Here is a 17,630-nt window from a genome sequence, read left to right as displayed (position 1 = left end):
GGTCTGCGGGACCCTCGTTCGGGCCCATTCTCACCTTCGAGACCCTCTGTTCTGGCTTTTCTGGCCTGCGGGACTCTCCGTTCGGGCCTATTCTTGTGAGCGGGTCTCTATTCGGGCCTATTTTTGCCTAAGGGCTCCTCTATTCGGGCCTATTCTGGCCTGCGGGACTCTCCGTTCGGGCCTATTCTCACCTGGGGAACTCTCCGTTCGGGCCTTTCTGGCCTTCGGGACTCTGTTCGGGTCTCTTCTTGCCAGCGGGGCTCTTCGTTTGGGCCTATTCTTGCCTGCAGGACTCTGTTCGGGCCTCTTCTTGCCTGCACAGCCCCTCTACTCGGGCCTCTTTTTGCCTGCGGGACTCTGTCCAGGCCTATTGTTGCCCCCGGAAAACTCCGTTCGGTCCTATTCTGGCTTGTGGGACTCTGTTCGGGCCTATGCTTGCCTGCGGGAATCTCCTTTCAGGGTTATGCTGACCTGTGGGATTCTCAGTTTGGGCGTATTCTCGCCTGCAGGACATCTCTTCGGGCCTATTCTCGCCCGCGGGACCCTCCTTTCGGTCGTTTCTGGCCTGCGGGACTCTCCATTCGGGCCTAATCTTGGGAGCGGGAGCGGGACTCTACTCGGGCCTATTCTTGCCTAGGGGCCTCTTCTATTCGTGCTTCTTCTTGCCAGTGGGACTCTGTTCAGGCCCGTTCTTGCCTGCAGGATTCTGCGTTCGGGCTTATTCTTGCTTGCCGGACAGTGTTCGGGCGTCTTGTTGCCTGCACGGCTCCTCTACTCAGGCCTCATTTTGCCTTCGGGACACCGTTCGGGTCTATTCTTGGTCCGGGAATCTCCGTTCGGGCCTATGCTCGCCTGCTGGACTCTGTTCGGGCCTATGCTTGCCTGCGGGAATGACCGTTCGGGCCTATGTTTCCCTGCGGGACTGACCGTTCGGGCCTTTCTGACCTTCGGGACTCTGTTCGTGTCTCTTCTTGCCAGCGGGGCTCTTCGTTTGGGCCTATTCTTGCCTGCAGAACTCTGTTCGGGCCTCTTCTTGCCTGCACAGCCCCTCTACTCGAGCCTATTTTTGCCTGCGGGTCTCTGTCCAGGCCTATTGTTGCCCCCGGAAAACTCCGTTCGGTCCTATTCTGGCTTGTGGGACTCTGTTCGGGCCTATGCTTGCCTGCGGGAATCTCCTTTCAGGGTTATGCTGACCTGTGGGATTCTCAGTTTGGGCGTATTCTCGCCTGCAGGACATCTCTTCGGGCCTATTCTCGCCCGCGGGACCCTCCGTTCGGTCGTTTCTGGCCTGCGGGACTCTCCGTTCGGGCCTAATCTTGCCTGCAGGATTCTGCGTTCGGGCTTACTCTTGCTTGCCGGACAGGGTTCGGGCGTCTTGTTGCCTGCACGGCTCCTCTACTCGGGCCTCATTTTGCCTTCGGGAAACCGTTCGGGTCTATTCTTCGTCCGGGAATCTCCGTTCGGGCCTATGCTGGCCTGCTGGACGCTGTTCGGGCCTATGCTTGCCTGCGGGAATGACCGTTCGGGCCTATGTTGGCCTGCGGGACTCTCCGTTCGGGCCATTCTGGCCTGCGGGACTCTCCGTTCGGGCCTATTCTCTGGAGCGGGACTTTACTCGGGCCTATTCTTGCCTCCGGGCCTCCTCTATTCTTGCCTATTCTTGCCTCCGGGAATCTCCGTTCTGGCCTGTTCGGGCCTGCAGGACTCTGTTCGGGCCTATGCTTGCCTGCAGGAATCTCTGTTCCGCCCTACTCTGGCCTGCGGGACTCTCCGTTCGGGCCTATTCTTGCCTGCGGGACTCTCCGTTTGGGCGTATCCTTGCCTGCGGGACTCTGTTCGGGCCTCTTCTTGCCCGCACGGCTCCTCTACTCGGGCCTATTTTTGCCTGTGGGACTCTATTGGGGCCTATTCTTGCCTCCGACAATCTCCGTTCGGGCCTATTCTGGCCTGCGGGACTCTTCGTTCGGGCCTAGGCTTCCCTTTGGCAATCTCCGTTCAGGCGTATGCTGGCCTGCGGGACTCTGTTCGGGCCTTTGGTTGCTTTCGGAAATCCCCGTTCTGGCCTATTCTGGCCTGCGGAATACTGTTCGGGGCTATTCTTGCTCCGGGAATCTCTGTTCGGGACTATTCTGGCCTGTGGGACTCTGTTCGGGCCCATGCCTGCCTGCGGGGCTCTCTGTTCAGGCCTTTTTCGCCTACGGGACTCTCCGTTCGGGCCTATTCTCTGGAGCGGGACTTTAGTCGGGCCTACTCTTGCCTACGGGGCTCCTCTATTCTTGCCTCTGGGATTCTGTTCGGGCCTATTCTTGTCTGCGGGACTCTCCGTTTGAGCCTATTCTTGCCTGTGGGTTCTCCGTTCAGGGCTACTCTTGCCAGCGGGACTCTGTTCGTGCCTCATCTTGCCTGCATGGCTGCTCTACTCGGGCCTACTCTTGCCTGCGGGACTCTGTTCGGGCCTATCCTTGCTCTGGGAATCTCCGTTCGGGCATACCCTGGCCTGCGGGACTCCGTTCGGGCCTATTCTGGCCTGCGGGACTCTGTTTGGGCCTATGCTTGCCTACGGGAATCTCCGTTCAGGCGTATGCTGGCCTGCGGTATTCTCAATTTGGGCATATTCTCTCGCCTCCGGGACTTTCCTTTGGGCCTATTCTCGCCTGTGCAACTCTCCGTTCGGGCCTATTCTTGCCTGCGGGACTCTCCGTTCCGGCCTATTCTTGCCTGCGGGTCTCTCCGTTCGGGACAATTCTGACCTGCAAAACTCTCCGTTCGGACCTAATCTAGCGTCTGGGAGTCTCCTTTGGGGTCTCCTGTTGCGTGCGGGGCTGCTCCATTCCAGCCTTTTGTGCTTACGGAGCTCCGATAATCGGTCCTGTTCTAGCATGCGGAGCTCCGCTACTCAGGCCTGATTGTGCGTGCGGGGCTCCGCTACTCGGGCCTGTTGGTGCATGCGGGGCTCCGCTACTTGGGCCTGTTCTTGCATGCGGGGCTCCGCTACTCGGGTCTGTTCGTGCTTGCAGGGTTCTGCTACTCGGGCCTGTTCGTGCGTGCGGGGATCCGCTATTCAGGCCTGATAGTGTGTGCAGGGCTCCTCTATTCAGGCCTGTCCTTCCCTGCGGGACTCTATTCTGCCTATACTTCCCTGCGGGACTCTGTTCGGGCCTATTCTGGCCTGCGAGACCCTCCGTTCGCCCCTATCGTGGTCTGCGGGACCCTCGTTCGGGCCCATTCTCGCCTTCGAGACCCTCTGTTCGGGCTTTTCTGGCCTGCGGGACTCTCCGTTCGGGCCTATTCTTGTGAGCGGGTCTCTATTACGGCCTATTTTTGCCTAAGGGCTCCTCTATTCGGGCCTATTCTGGCCTGCGGGACTCTCCGTTCGGGCCTATTCTCACCTGGGGAACTCTCCGTTCGGACCTTTCTGACCTTCGGGACTCTGTTCGTGTCTCTTCTTGCCAGCGGGGCTCTTCGTTTGGGCCTATTCTTGCCTGCAGGACTCTGTTCGGGCCTCTTCTTGCCTGCACAGCCCCTCTACTCGGGCCTATTTTTGCCTGCGGGACTCTGTCCAGGCCTATTGTTGCCCCCGGAAAACTCCGTTCAGTCCTATTCTGGCTTGTGGGACTCTGTTCGGGCCTATGCTTGCCTGCGGGAATCTCCTTTCAGGGTTATGCTGACCTGTGGGATTCTCAGTTTGGGCGTATTCTCGCCTGCAGGACATCTCTTCGGGCCTATTCTCGCCCGCGGGACCCTCCGTTCGGTCGTTTCTGGCCTGCGGGACTCTCCATTCGGGCCTAATCTTGGGAGCGGGAGCGGGACTCTACTCGGGCCTATTCTTGCCTAGGGGCCTCTTCTATTCGTGCTTCTTCTTGCCAGTGGGACTCTGTTCAGGCCCGTTCTTGCCTGCAGGATTCTGCGTTCGGGCTTATTCTTGCTTGCCGGACAGTGTTCGGGCGTCTTGTTGCCTGCACGGCTCCTCTACTCGGGCCTCATTTTGCCTTCGGGACACCGTTCGGGTCTATTCTTGGTCCGGGAATCTCCGTTCGGGCCTATGCTCGCCTGCTGGACTCTGTTCGGGCCTATGCTTGCCTGCGGGAATGACCGTTCGGGCCTATGTTTCCCTGTGGGACTGACCGTTCCAGCCTTTCTGACCTTCGGGACTCTGTTCGTGTCTCTTCTTGCCAGCGGGGCTCTTCGTTTGGGCCTATTCTTGCCTGCAGAACTCTGTTCGGGCCTCTTCTTGCCTGCACAGCCCCTCTACTCGGGCCTATTTTTGCCTGCGGGTCTCTGTCCAGGCCTATTGTTGCCCCCGGAAAACTCCGTTCGGTCCTATTCTGGCTTGTGGGACTCTGTTCGGGCCTATGCTTGCCTGCGGGAATCTCCTTTCAGGGTTATGCTGACCTGTGGGATTCTCAGTTTGGGCGTATTCTCGCCTGCAGGACATCTCTTCGGGCCTATTCTCGCCCGCGGGACCCTCCGTTCGGTCGTTTCTGGCCTGCGGGACTCTCCGTTCGGGCCTAATCTTGCCTGCAGGAATCTGCGTTCGGGCTTACTCTTGCTTGCCGGACAGGGTTCGGGCGTCTTGTTGCCTGCACGGCTCCTCTACTCGGGCCTCATTTTGCCTTCGGGACACCGTTCGGGTCTATTCTTGGTCCGGGAATCTCCGTTCGGGCCTATGCTGGCCTGCTGGACTCTGTTCGGGCCTATGCTTGCCTGCGGGAATGACTGTTCAGGCCTATGTTGGCCTGCGGGACTCTCCGTTCGGGCCATTCTGGCCTGCGGGACTCTCCGTTCGGGCCTATTCTCTGGAGCGGGACTTTACTTGGGCCTATTCTTGCCTCCGGGCCTCCTCTATTCTTGCCTATTCTTGCCTCCGGGAATCTCCGTTCTGGCCTGTTCGGGCCTGCAGGACTCTGTTCGGGCCTATGCTTGCCTGCAGGAATCTCTGTTCCGCCCTACTCTGGCCTGCGGGACTCTCCGTTCAGGCCTATTCTGGCCTGCGGGACTCTGTTCGGGCCTATTCTTGCTCCGGGAATCGCCGGTCGGGCGTACCCTGGCTTGCGGGACTCTGTTCGGGCCTATGCTTGCCTGCAGGAATCTCTGTTCTGGCCTATTCTGGCCTGCAGGACTCTCCGTTCGGGCCTATTCTGGCCTGCAGGACTCTGTTTGGGCCTATGCTTGCCTACGGGAATCTCCGTTCAGGCGTATGCTAGCCTGCGGGACTCTCCGTTTGGGCGTATCCTTGCCTGCGGGACTCTGTTCGGGCCTCTTCTTGCCCGCACGGCTCCTCTACTCGGGCCTATTTTTGCCTGTGGGACTCTATTGGGGCCTATTCTTGCCTCCGACAATCTCCGTTCGGGCCTATTCTGGCCTGCGGTACTCTTCGTTCGGGCCTAGGCTTCCCTTTGGCAATCTCCGTTCAGGTGTATGCTGGCCTGCAGGACTCTGTTCGGGCCTTTGGTTGCTTTCGGAAATCCCCGTACTGGCCTATTCTGGCCTGCGGAATTCTGTTCGGGGCTATTCTTGCTCCGGGAATCTCTGTTCGGGACTATTCTGGCCTGTGGGACTCTGTTCGGGCCCATGCCTGCCTGCGGGGCTCTCTGTTCAGGTCTTTTTCGCCTACAGGACTCTCCGTTCGGGCCTATTCTCTGGAGTGGGACTTTAGTCGGGCCTACTCTTGCCTACGGTGCTCCTCTATTCTTGCCTCTGGGATTCTGTTCGGGCCTATTCTTGTCTGCGGGACTCTCCGTTTGAGCCTATTCTTGCCTGTGGGTTCTCCGTTCAGGGCTACTCTTGCCAGCGAGACTCTGTTCGTGCCTCATCTTGCCTGCATGGCTGCTCTACTCGGGCCTACTCTTGCCTGCGGGACTCTGTTCGGGCCTATCCTTGCTCTGGGAAACTCCGTTCGGGCATACCCTGGCCTGCGGGACTCCGTTCGGGCCTATTCTGGCCTGTGGGACTCTGTTTGGGCCTATGCTTGCCTACGGGAATCTCCGTTCAGGCGTATGCTGGCCTGCGGTATTCTCAATTTGGGCATATTCTCTCGCCTCCGGGACTTTCCTTTGGGCCTATTCTCGCCTGTGCAACTCTCCGTTCGGGCCTATTCTTGCCTGCGGGACTCTCCGTTCCGGCCTATTCTTGCCTGCGGGTCTCTCCGTTCGGGACAATTCTGACCTGCAAAACTCTCCGTTCGGACCTAATCTAGCCCCTGGGAGTCTCCTTTGGGGTCTCCTGTTGCGTGCGGGGCTGCTCCATTCCAGCCTTTTGTGCTTACGGAGCTCCGATATTCGGTCCTGTTCTAGCATGCGGAGCTCCGCTACTCAGGCCTGATTGTGCGTGCGGGGCTCTGCTACTCGGGCCTGTTGGTGCATGCGGGGCTCCACTACTTGGGCCTGTTCTTGCATGCGGGGCTCCGCTACTCGGGTCTGTTCGTGCTTGCAGGGCTCTGCTACTCGGGCCTGTTCGTGCGTGCGGGGCTCCGCTATTCAGGCCTGATAGTGTGTGCAGGGCTCCTCTATTCAGGCCTGTCCTTCCCTGCGGGACTCTATTCGGGCCTATACTTCCCTGCGGGACTCTGTTCGGGCCTATTCTGGCCTGCGAGACCCTCCGTTCGCCCCCATTGTGGTCTGCGGGACCCTCGTTCGGGCCCATTCTCACCTTCGAGACCCTCTGTTCGGGCTTTTCTGGCCTGCGGGACTCTCCGTTCGGGCCTATTCTTGTGAGCGGGTCTCTATTCGGGCCTATTTTTGCCTAAGGGCTCCTCTATTCGGGCCTATTCTGGCCTGCGGGACTCTCCGTTCGGGCCTATTCTCACCTGGGGAACTCTCCGTTCGGGCCTTTCTGGCCTTCGGGACTCTGTTCGGGTCTCTTCTTGCCAGCGGGGCTCTTCGTTTGGGCCTATTCTTGCCTGCAGAACTCTGTTCGGGCCTCTTCTTGCCTGCACAGCCCCTCTACTGGGGCCTATTTTTGCCTGCGGGACTCTGTCCAGGCCTATTGTTGCCCCCGGAAAACTCCGTTCAGTCCTATTCTGGCTTGTGGGACTCTGTTCGGGCCTATGCTTGCCTGCGGGAATCTCCTTTCAGGGTTATGCTGACCTGTGGGATTCTCAGTTTGGGCGTATTCTCGCCTGCAGGACATCTCTTCGGGCCTATTCTCGCCCGCGGGACCCTCCGTTCGGTCGTTTCTGGCCTGCGGGACTCTCCATTCGGGCCTAATCTTGGGAGCGGGAGCGGGACTCTACTCGGGCCTATTCTTGCCTAGGGGCCTCTTCTATTCGTGCTTCTTCTTGCCAGTGGGACTCTGTTCAGGCCCGTTCTTGCCTGCAGGATTCTGCGTTCGGGCTTATTCTTGCTTGCCGGACAGTGTTCGGGCGTCTTGTTGCCTGCACGGCTCCTCTACTCGGGCCTCATTTTGCCTTCGGGACACCGTTCGGGTCTATTCTTGGTCCGGGAATCTCCGTTCGGGCCTATGCTCGCCTGCTGGACTCTGTTCGGGCCTATGCTTGCCTGCGGGAATGACCGTTCGGGCCTATGTTTCCCTGCGGGACTGACCGTTCGGGCCTTTCTGACCTTCGGGACTCTGTTCGTGTCTCTTCTTGCCAGCGGGGCTCTTCGTTTGGGCCTATTCTTGCCTGCAGAACTCTGTTCGGGCCTCTTCTTGCCTGCACAGCCCCTCTACTCGGGCCTATTTTTGCCTGCGGGTCTCTGTCCAGGCCTATTGTTGCCCCCGGAAAACTCCGTTCGGTCCTATTCTGGCTTGTGGGACTCTGTTCGGGCCTATGCTTGCCTGCGGGAATCTCCTTTCAGGGTTATGCTGACCTGTGGGATTCTCAGTTTGGGCGTATTCTCGCCTGCAGGACATCTCTTCGGGCCTATTCTCGCCCGCGGGACCCTCCGTTCGGTCGTTTCTGGCCTGCGGGACTCTCCGTTCGGGCCTAATCTTGCCTGCAGGATTCTGCGTTCGGGCTTACTCTTGCTTGCCGGACAGGGTTCGGGCATCTTCTTTCCTGCACGGCTCCTCTACTCGGGCCTCATTTTGCCTTCGGGACACCGTTCGGGTCTATTCTTGGTCCGGGAATCTCCGTTCGGGCCTATGCTGGCTTGCTGGACTCTGTTCGGGTCTATGCTTGCCTGCGGGAATGACCGTTCGGGCCTATGTTGGCCTGCGGGACTCTCCGTTCGGGCCATTCTGGCCTGCGGGACTCTCCGTTCGGGCCTATTCTCTGGAGCGGGACTTTACTCGGGCCTATTCTTGCCTCCGGGCCTCCTCTATTCTTGCCTATTCTTGCCTCCGGGAATCTCCGTTCTGGCCTGTTCGGGCCTGCAGGACTCTGTTCGGGCCTATGCTTGCCTGCAGGAATCTCTGTTCCGCCCTACTCTGGCCTGCGGGACTCTCCGTTCAGGCCTATTCTGGCCTGCGGGACTCTGTTCGGGCCTATTCTTGCTCCGGGAATCGCCGGTCGGGCGTACCCTGGCTTGCGGGACTCTGTTCGGGCCTATGCTTGCCTGCAGGAATCTCTGTTCTGGCCTATTCTGGCCTGCAGGACTCTCCGTTCGGGCCTATTCTGGCCTGCAGGACTCTGTTTGGGCCTATGCTTGCCTACGGGAATCTCCGTTCAGGCGAATGCTGGCCTGCGGGTCTCTCTGTTCGGGCCTATTCTTGCCTGCGGGTCTCTCCGTTCGTGCCTATTCTTGCCTGCGGGACTCTCCGTTTGGGCGTATCCTTGCCTGCGGGACTCTGTTCGGGCCTCTTCTTGCCCGCACGGCTCCTCTACTCGGGCCTATTTTTGCCTGTGGGACTCTATTGGGGCCTATTCTTGCCTCCGACAATCTCCGTTCGGGCCTATTCTGGCCTGCGGGACTCTTCGTTCGGGCCTAGGCTTCCCTTTGGCAATCTCCGTTCAGGCGTATGCTGGCCTGCGGGACTCTGTTCGGGCCTTTGGTTGCTTTCGGAAATCCCCGTTCTGGCCTATTCTGGCCTGCGGAATTCTGTTCGGGGCTATTCTTGCTCCGGGAATCTCTGTTCGGGACTATTCTGGCCTGTGGGACTCTGTTCGGGCCCATGCCTGCCTGCGGGGCTCTCTGTTCAGGCCTTTTTCGCCTACGGGACTCTCCGTTCGGGCCTATTCTCTGGAGCGGGACTTTAGTCGGGCCTACTCTTGCCTACGGGGCTCCTCTATTCTTGCCTCTGGGATTCTGTTCGGGCCTATTCTTGTCTGCGGGACTCTCCGTTTGAGCCTATTCTTGCCTGTGGGTTCTCCGTTCAGGGCTACTCTTGCCAGCGGGACTCTGTTCGTGCCTCATCTTGCCTGCATGGCTGCTCTACTCGGGCCTACTCTTGCCTGTGGGACTCTGTTCGGGCCTATCCTTCCTCTGGGAATCTCCGTTCAGGCATACCCTGGCCTGCGGGACTCCGTTCGGGCCTATTCTGGCCTGTGGGACTCTGTTTGGGCCTATGCTTGCCTGCAGGAATCTCTGTTCCGGCCTATTGTGGCCTGCAGGACTCCCCGTTCGGGCCTATTGTGGCCTGCGGGACTCTGTTTGGGCCTATGCTTGCCTACGGGAATCTCCGTTCAGGCGTATGCTGGCCTGCGGTATTCTCAATTTGGGCATATTCTCTCGCCTCCGGGACTTTCCTTTGGGCCTATTCTCGCCTGCGCATCTCTCCGTTCGGGCCTATTCTTGCCTGCGGGACTCTCCGTTCCGGCCTATTCTTGCCTGCGGGTCTCTCCGTTCGGGACAATTCTGACCTGCAAAACTCTCCGTTCGGATCTAATCTAGCCTCTGGGAGTCTCCTTTGGGGTCTCCTGTTGCGTGCGGGGCTGCTCCATTCCAGCCTTTTGTGCTTACGGAGCTCCGATATTCGGTCCTGTTCTAGCATGCGGAGCTCCGCTACTCAGGCCTGATTGTGCGTGCGGGGCTCCGCTACTCGGGCCTGTTGGTGCATGCGGGGCTCCACTACTTGGGCCTGTTCTTGCATGCGGGGCTCCGCTACTCGGGTCTGTTCGTGCTTGCAGGGCTCTGCTACTCAGGCCTGTTCGTGCGTGCGGGGCTCCGCTATTCAGGCCTGATAGTGTGTGCGGGGCTCCTCTATTCAGGCCTGTCCTTCCCTGCGGGACTCTATTCGGGCCTATACTTCCCTGCGGGACTCTGTTCGGGCCTATTCTGGCCTGTGAGACCCTCCGTTCGCCCCTATCGTGGTCTGCGGGACCCTCGTTCGGGCCCATTCTCGCCTTCGAGACCCTCTGTTCGGGCTTTTCTGGCCTGCGGGACTCTCCGTTCGGGCCTATTCTTGTGAGCGGGTCTCTATTCGGGCCTATTTTTGCCTAAGGGCTCCTCTATTCGGGCCTATTCTGGCCTGCGGGACTCTCCGTTCGGGCCTATTCTCACCTGGGGAACTCTCCGTTCGGGCCTTTCTGGCCTTCGGGACTCTGTTCGGGTCTCTTCTTGCCAGCGGGGCTCTTCGTTTGGGCCTATTCTTGCCTGCAGAACTCTGTTCGGGCCTCTTCTTGCCTGCACAGCCCCTCTACTCGGGCCTATTTTTGCCTGCGGGACTCTGTCCAGGCCTATTGTTGCCCCCGGAAAACTCCGTTCAGTCCTATTCTGGCTTGTGGGACTCTGTTCGGGCCTATGCTTGCCTGCGGGAATCTCCTTTCAGGGTTATGCTGACCTGTGGGATTCTCAGTTTGGGCGTATTCTCGCCTGCAGGACATCTCTTCGGGCCTATTCTCGCCCGCGGGACCCTCCGTTCGGTCGTTTCTGGCCTGCGGGACTCTCCATTCGGGCCTAATCTTGGGAGCGGGAGCGGGACTCTACTCGGGCCTATTCTTGCCTAGGGGCCTCTTCTATTCGTGCTTCTTCTTGCCAGTGGGACTCTGTTCAGGCCCGTTCTTGCCTGCAGGATTCTGCGTTCGGGCTTATTCTTGCTTGCCGGACAGTGTTCGGGCGTCTTGTTGCCTGCACGGCTCCTCTACTCGGGCCTCATTTTGCCTTCGGGACACCGTTCGGGTCTATTCTTGGTCCGGGAATCTCCGTTCGGGCCTATGCTCGCCTGCTGGACTCTGTTCGGGCCTATGCTTGCCTGCGGGAATGACCGTTCGGGCCTATGTTTCCCTGCGGGACTGACCGTTCGGGCCTTTCTGACCTTCGGGACTCTGTTCGTGTCTCTTCTTGCCAGCGGGGCTCTTCGTTTGGGCCTATTCTTGCCTGCAGAACTCTGTTCGGGCCTCTTCTTGCCTGCACAGCCCCTCTACTCGGGCCTATTTTTGCCTGCGGGTCTCTGTCCAGGCCTATTGTTGCCCCCGGAAAACTCCGTTCGGTCCTATTCTGGCTTGTGGGACTCTGTTCGGGCCTATGCTTGCCTGCGGGAATCTCCTTTCAGGGTTATGCTGACCTGTGGGATTCTCAGTTTGGGCGTATTCTCGCCTGCAGGACATCTCTTCGGGCCTATTCTCGCCCGCGGGACCCTCCGTTCGGTCGTTTCTGGCCTGCGGGACTCTCCGTTCGGGCCTAATCTTGCCTGCAGGAATCTGCGTTCGGGCTTACTCTTGCTTGCCGGACAGGGTTCGGGCGTCTTGTTGCCTGCACGGCTCCTCTACTCGGGCCTCATTTTGCCTTCGGGACACCGTTCGGGTCTATTCTTGGTCCGGGAATCTCCGTTCGGGCCTATGCTGGCCTGCTGGACTCTGTTCGGGCCTATGCTTGCCTGCGGGAATGACCGTTCAGGCCTATGTTGGCCTGCGGGACTCTCCGTTCGGGCCATTCTGGCCTGCGGGACTCTCCGTTCGGGCCTATTCTCTGGAGCGGGACTTTACTTGGGCCTATTCTTGCCTCCGGGCCTCCTCTATTTTTGCCTATTCTTGCCTCCGGGAATCTCCGTTCTGGCCTGTTCGGGTTGCAGGACTCTGTTCGGGCCTATGCTTGCCTGCAGGAATCTCTGTTCCACCCTACTCTGGCCTGCGGGACTCTCCGTTCAGGCCTATTCTGGCCTGCGGGACTCTGTTCGGGCCTATTCTTGCTCCGGGAATCGCCGGTCGGGCGTACCCTGGCTTGCGGGACTCTGTTCGGGCCTATGCTTGCCTGCAGGAATCTCTGTTCTGGCCTATTCTGGCCTGCAGGACTCTCCGTTCGGGCCTATTCTGGCCTGCAGGACTCTGTTTGGGCCAATGCTTGCCTACGGGAATCTCCGTTCAGGCGTATGCTGGCCTGCGGGTCTCTCCGTTCGGGCCTATTCTTGCCTGCGGGACTCTCCGTTTGGGCGTATCCTTGCCTGCGGGACTCTGTTCGGGCCTCTTCTTGCCCGCACGGCTCCTCTACTCGGGCCTATTTTTGCCTGTGGGACTCTATTGGGGCCTATTCTTGCCTCCGACAATCTCCGTTCGGGCCTATTCTGGCCTGCGGGACTCTTCGTTCGGGCCTAGGCTTCCCTTTGGCAATCTCCGTTCAGGCGTATGCTGGCCTGCAGGACTCTGTTCGGGCCTTTGGTTGCTTTCGGAAATCCCCGTACTGGCCTATTCTGGCCTGCGGAATTCTGTTCGGGGCTATTCTTGCTCCGGGAATCTCTGTTCGGGACTATTCTGGCCTGTGGGACTCTGTTCGGGCCCATGCCTGCCTGCGGGGCTCTCTGTTCAGGTCTTTTTCGCCTACAGGACTCTCCGTTCGGGCCTATTCTCTGGAGTGGGACTTTAGTCGGGCCTACTCTTGCCTACGGTGCTCCTCTATTCTTGCCTCTGGGATTCTGTTCGGGCCTATTCTTGTCTGCGGGACTCTCCGTTTGAGCCTATTCTTGCCTGTGGGTTCTCCGTTCAGGGCTACTCTTGCCAGCGAGACTCTGTTCGTGCCTCATCTTGCCTGCATGGCTGCTCTACTCGGGCCTACTCTTGCCTGCGGGACTCTGTTCGGGCCTATCCTTGCTCTGGGAAACTCCGTTCGGGCATACCCTGGCCTGCGGGACTCCGTTCGGGCCTATTCTGGCCTGCGGGACTCTGTTTGGGCCTATGCTTGCCTACGGGAATCTCCGTTCAGGCGTATGCTGGCCTGCGGTATTCTCAATTTGGGCATATTCTCTCGCCTCCGGGACTTTCCTTTGGGCCTATTCTCGCCTGTGCAACTCTCCGTTCGGGCCTATTCTTGCCTGCGGGTCTCTCCGTTCGGGACAATTCTGACCTGCAAAACTCTCCGTTCGGACCTAATCTAGCCTCTGGGAGTCTCTTTTGGGGTCTCCTGTTGCGTGCGGGGCTGCTCCATTCCAGCCTTTTGTGCTTACGGAGCTCCGATATTCGGTCCTGTTCTAGCATGCGGAGCTCCGCTACTCAGGCCTGATTGTGCGTGCGGGGCTCTGCTACTCGGGCCTGTTGGTGCATGCGGGGCTCCACTACTTGGGCCTGTTCTTGCATGCGGGGCTCCGCTACTCGGGTCTGTTCGTGCTTGCAGGGCTCTGCTACTCGGGCCTGTTCGTGCGTGCGGGGCTCCGCTATTCAGGCCTGATAGTGTGTGCGGGGCTCCTCTATTCAGGCCTGTCCTTCCCTGCGGGACTCTATTCGGGCCTATACTTCCCTGCGGGACTCTGTTCGGGCCTATTCTGGCCTGCGAGACCCTCCGTTCGCCCCCATTGTGGTCTGCGGGACCCTCGTTCGGGCCCATTCTCACCTTCGAGACCCTCTGTTCGGGCTTTTCTGGCCTGCGGGACTCTCCGTTCGGGCCTATTCTTGTGAGCGGGTCTCTATTCCGGCCTATTTTTGCCTAAGGGCTCCTCTATTCAGGCCTATTCTGGCCTGCGGGACTCTCCGTTCGGGCCTATTCTCACCTGGGGAACTCTCCGTTCGGACCTTTCTGACCTTCGGGACTCTGTTCGTGTCTCTTCTTGCCAGCGGGGCTCTTCGTTTGGGCCTATTCTTGCCTGCAGGACTCTGTTCGGGCCTCTTCTTGCCTGCACAGCCCCTCTACTCGGGCCTATTTTTGCCTGCGGGTCTCTGTCCAGGCCTATTGTTGCCCCCGGAAAACTCCGTTCGGTCCTATTCTGGCTTGTGGGACTCTGTTCGGGCCTATGCTTGCCTGCGGGAATCTCCTTTCAGGGTTATGCTGACCTGTGGGATTCTCAGTTTGGGCGTATTCTCGCCTGCAGGACATCTCTTCGGGCCTATTCTCGCCCGCGGGACCCTCCGTTCGGTCGTTTCTGGCCTGCGGGACTCTCCGTTCGGGCCTAATCTTGCCTGCAGGATTCTGCGTTCGGGCTTATTCTTGCTTGCCGGACAGGGTTCGGGCGTCTTGTTGCCTGCACGGCTCCTCTACTCGGGCCTCATTTTGCCTTCGGGACACCGTTCGGGTCTATTCTTGGTCCGGGAATCTCCGTTCGGGCCTATGCTGGCCTGCTGGACTCTGTTCGGGCCTATGCTTGCCTGCGGGACTCTCCGTTCGGGCCTTTCTTGCCTGCGGGACTCTCCGTTAGGGACTATTCTCTGGAGCGGGACTTTACTCGGGCCTATTCTTGCCTCCGGGCCTCCTCTATTCTTGCCTATTCTTGCCTCCGGGAATCTCCGTTCTGGCCTGTTCGGGCCTGCAGGACTCTGTTCGGGCCTATGCTTGCCTGCAGGAATCTCTGTTCCGCCCTACTCTGGCCTGCGGGACTCTCCGTTCGGGCGTATTCTGGCCTGCGGGACTCTGATCGGGCCTATTCTTAGTCCGGGAATCTCCGTTCGGGAGTACCCTGGTTTGCGGGACTCTGTTCGGGCCTATGCTTGCCTGCAGGAATCTCTGTTCTGGCCTATTCTGGCCTGCAGGACTCTCCGTTCGGGCCTATTCTGGCCTGCAGGACTCTGTTTGGGCCTATGCTTGCCTGCGGGAATCTCCTTTCAGGGTTATGCTGACCTGTGGGATTCTCAGTTTGGGCGTATTCTCGCCTGCAGGACATCTCTTCGGGCCTATTCTCGCCCTCGGGACCCTCCGTTCGGTCGTTTCTGGCCTGCGGGACTCTCCGTTCGGGCCTAATCTTGCCTGCAGGATTCTGCGTTCGGGCTTACTCTTGCTTGCCGGACAGGGTTCGGCCGTCTTCTTTCCTGCACGGCTCCTCTACTCGGGCCTCATTTTGCCTTCGGGACACCGTTCGGGTCTATTCTTGGTCCGGGAATCTCCGTTCGGGCCTATGCTGGCTTGCTGGACTCTGTTCGGGCCTATGCTTGCCTGCGGGAATGACCGTTCGGGCCTATGTTGGCCTGCGGGACTCTCCGTTCGGGCCATTCTGGCCTGCGGGACTCTCCGTTCGGGCCTATTCTCTGGAGCGGGACTTTACTCGGGCCTATTCTTGCCTCCGGGCCTCCTCTATTCTTGCCTATTCTTGCCTCCGGGAATCTCCGTTCTGGCCTGTTCGGGCCTGCGGGACTCTGTTCGGGCCTATGCTTGCCTGCAGGAATCTCTGTTCCGCCCTACTCTGGCCTGCGGGACTCTCCGTTCAGGCCTATTCTGGCCTGCGGGACTCTGTTCGGGCCTATTCTTGCTCCGGGAATCGCCGGTCGGGCGTACCCTGGCTTGCGGGACTCTGTTCGGGCCTATGCTTGCCTGCAGGAATCTCTGTTCTGGCCTATTCTGGCCTGCAGGACTCTCCGTTCGGGCCTATTCTGGCCTGCAGGACTCTGTTTGGGCCTATGCTTGCCTACGGGAATCTCCGTTCAGGCGTATGCTGGCCTGCGGGTCTCTCTGTTCGGGCCTATTCTTGCCTGCGGGACTCTCCGTTTGGGCGTATCCTTGCCTGCGGGACTCTGTTCGGGCCTCTTCTTGCCCGCACGGCTCCTCTACTCGGGCCTATTTTTGCCTGTGGGACTCTATTGGGGCCTATTCTTGCCTCCGACAATCTCCGTTCGGGCCTATTCTGGCCTGCGGGACTCTTCGTTCGGGCCTAGGCTTCCCTTTGGCAATCTCCGTTCAGGCGTATGCTGGCCTGCGGGACTCTGTTCGGGCCTTTGGTTGCTTTCGGAAATCCCCGTTCTGGCCTATTCTGGCCTGCGGAATTCTGTTCGGGGCTATTCTTGCTCCGGGAATCTCTGTTCGGGACTATTCTGGCCTGTGGGACTCTGTTCGGGCCCATGCCTGCCTGCGGGGCTCTCTGTTCAGGCCTTTTTCGCCTACGGGACTCTCCGTTCGGGCATATTCTCTGGAGCGGGACTTTAGTCGGGCCTACTCTTGCCTACGGGGCTCCTCTATTCTTGCCTCTGGGATTCTGTTCGGGCCTATTCTTGTCTGCGGGACTCTCCGTTTGAGCCTATTCTTGCCTGTGGGTTCTCCGTTCAGGGCTACTCTTGCCAGCGGGACTCTGTTCGTGCCTCATCTTGCCTGCATGGCTGCTCTACTCGGGCCTACTCTTGCCTGTGGGACTCTGTTCGGGCCTATCCTTGCTCTGGGAATCTCCGTTCGGGCATACCCTGGCCTGCGGGACTCCGTTCGGGCCTATTCTGGCCTGTGGGACTCTGTTTGGGCCTATGCTTGCCTGCAGGAATCTCTGTTCCGGCCTATTGTGGCCTGCAGGACTCCCCGTTCGGGCCTATTGTGGCCTGCGGGACTCTGTTTGGGCCTATGCTTGCCTACGGGAATCTCCGTTCAGGCGTATGCTGGCCTGCGGTATTCTCAATTTGGGCATATTCTCTCGCCTCCGGGACTTTCCTTTGGGCCTATTCTCGCCTGCGCATCTCTCCGTTCCGGCCTATTCTTGCCTGCGGGTCTCTCCGTTCGGGACAATTCTGACCTGCAAAACTCTCCGTTCGGATCTAATCTAGCCTCTGGGAGTCTCCTTTGGGGTCTCCTGTTGCGTGCGGGGCTGCTCCATTCCAGCCTTTTGTGCTTACGGAGCTCCGATATTCGGTCCTGTTCTAGCATGCGGAGCTCCGCTACTCAGGCCTGATTGTGCGTGCGGGGCTCCGCTACTCGGGCCTGTTGGTGCATGCGGGGCTCCACTACTTGGGCCTGTTCTTGCATGCGGGGCTCCGCTACTCGGGTCTGTTCTTGCTTGCAGGGCTCTGCTACTCAGGCCTGTTCGTGCGTGCGGGGCTCCGCTATTCAGGCCTGATAGTGTGTGCGGGGCTCCTCTATTCAGGCCTGTCCTTCCCTGCGGGACTCTATTCGGGCCTATACTTCCCTGCGGGACTCTGTTCGGGCCTATTCTGGCCTGCGAGACCCTCCGTTCGCCCCTATTGTGGTCTGCGGGACCCTCGTTCGGGCCCATTCTCGCCTTCGAGACCCTCTGTTCGGGCTTTTCTGGCCTGCGGGACTCTCCGTTCGGGCCTATTCTTGTGAGCGGGTCTCTATTCGGGCCTATTTTTGCCTAAGGGCTCCTCTATTCGGGCCTATTCTGGCCTGCGGGACTCTCCGTTCGGGCCTATTCTCACCTGGGGAACTCTCCGTTCGGGCCTTTCTGGCCTTCGGGACTCTGTTCGGGTCTCTTCTTGCCAGCGGGGCTCTTCGTTTGGGCCTATTCTTGCCTGCAGAACTCTGTTCGGGCCTCTTCTTGCCTGCACAGCCCCTCTACTCGGGCCTATTTTTGCCTGCGGGACTCTGTCCAGGCCTATTGTTGCCCCCGGAAAACTCCGTTCAGTCCTATTCTGGCTTGTGGGACTCTGTTCGGGCCTATGCTTGCCTGCGGGAATCTCCTTTCAG

This window comes from Loxodonta africana (assembly GCF_030014295.1).
Source record: "Loxodonta africana isolate mLoxAfr1 chromosome 22 unlocalized genomic scaffold, mLoxAfr1.hap2 SUPER_22_unloc_1, whole genome shotgun sequence".
NCBI classification, from domain to species: domain Eukaryota; kingdom Metazoa; phylum Chordata; class Mammalia; order Proboscidea; family Elephantidae; genus Loxodonta; species Loxodonta africana.
This window is presented reverse-complemented; position numbering follows the sequence as displayed.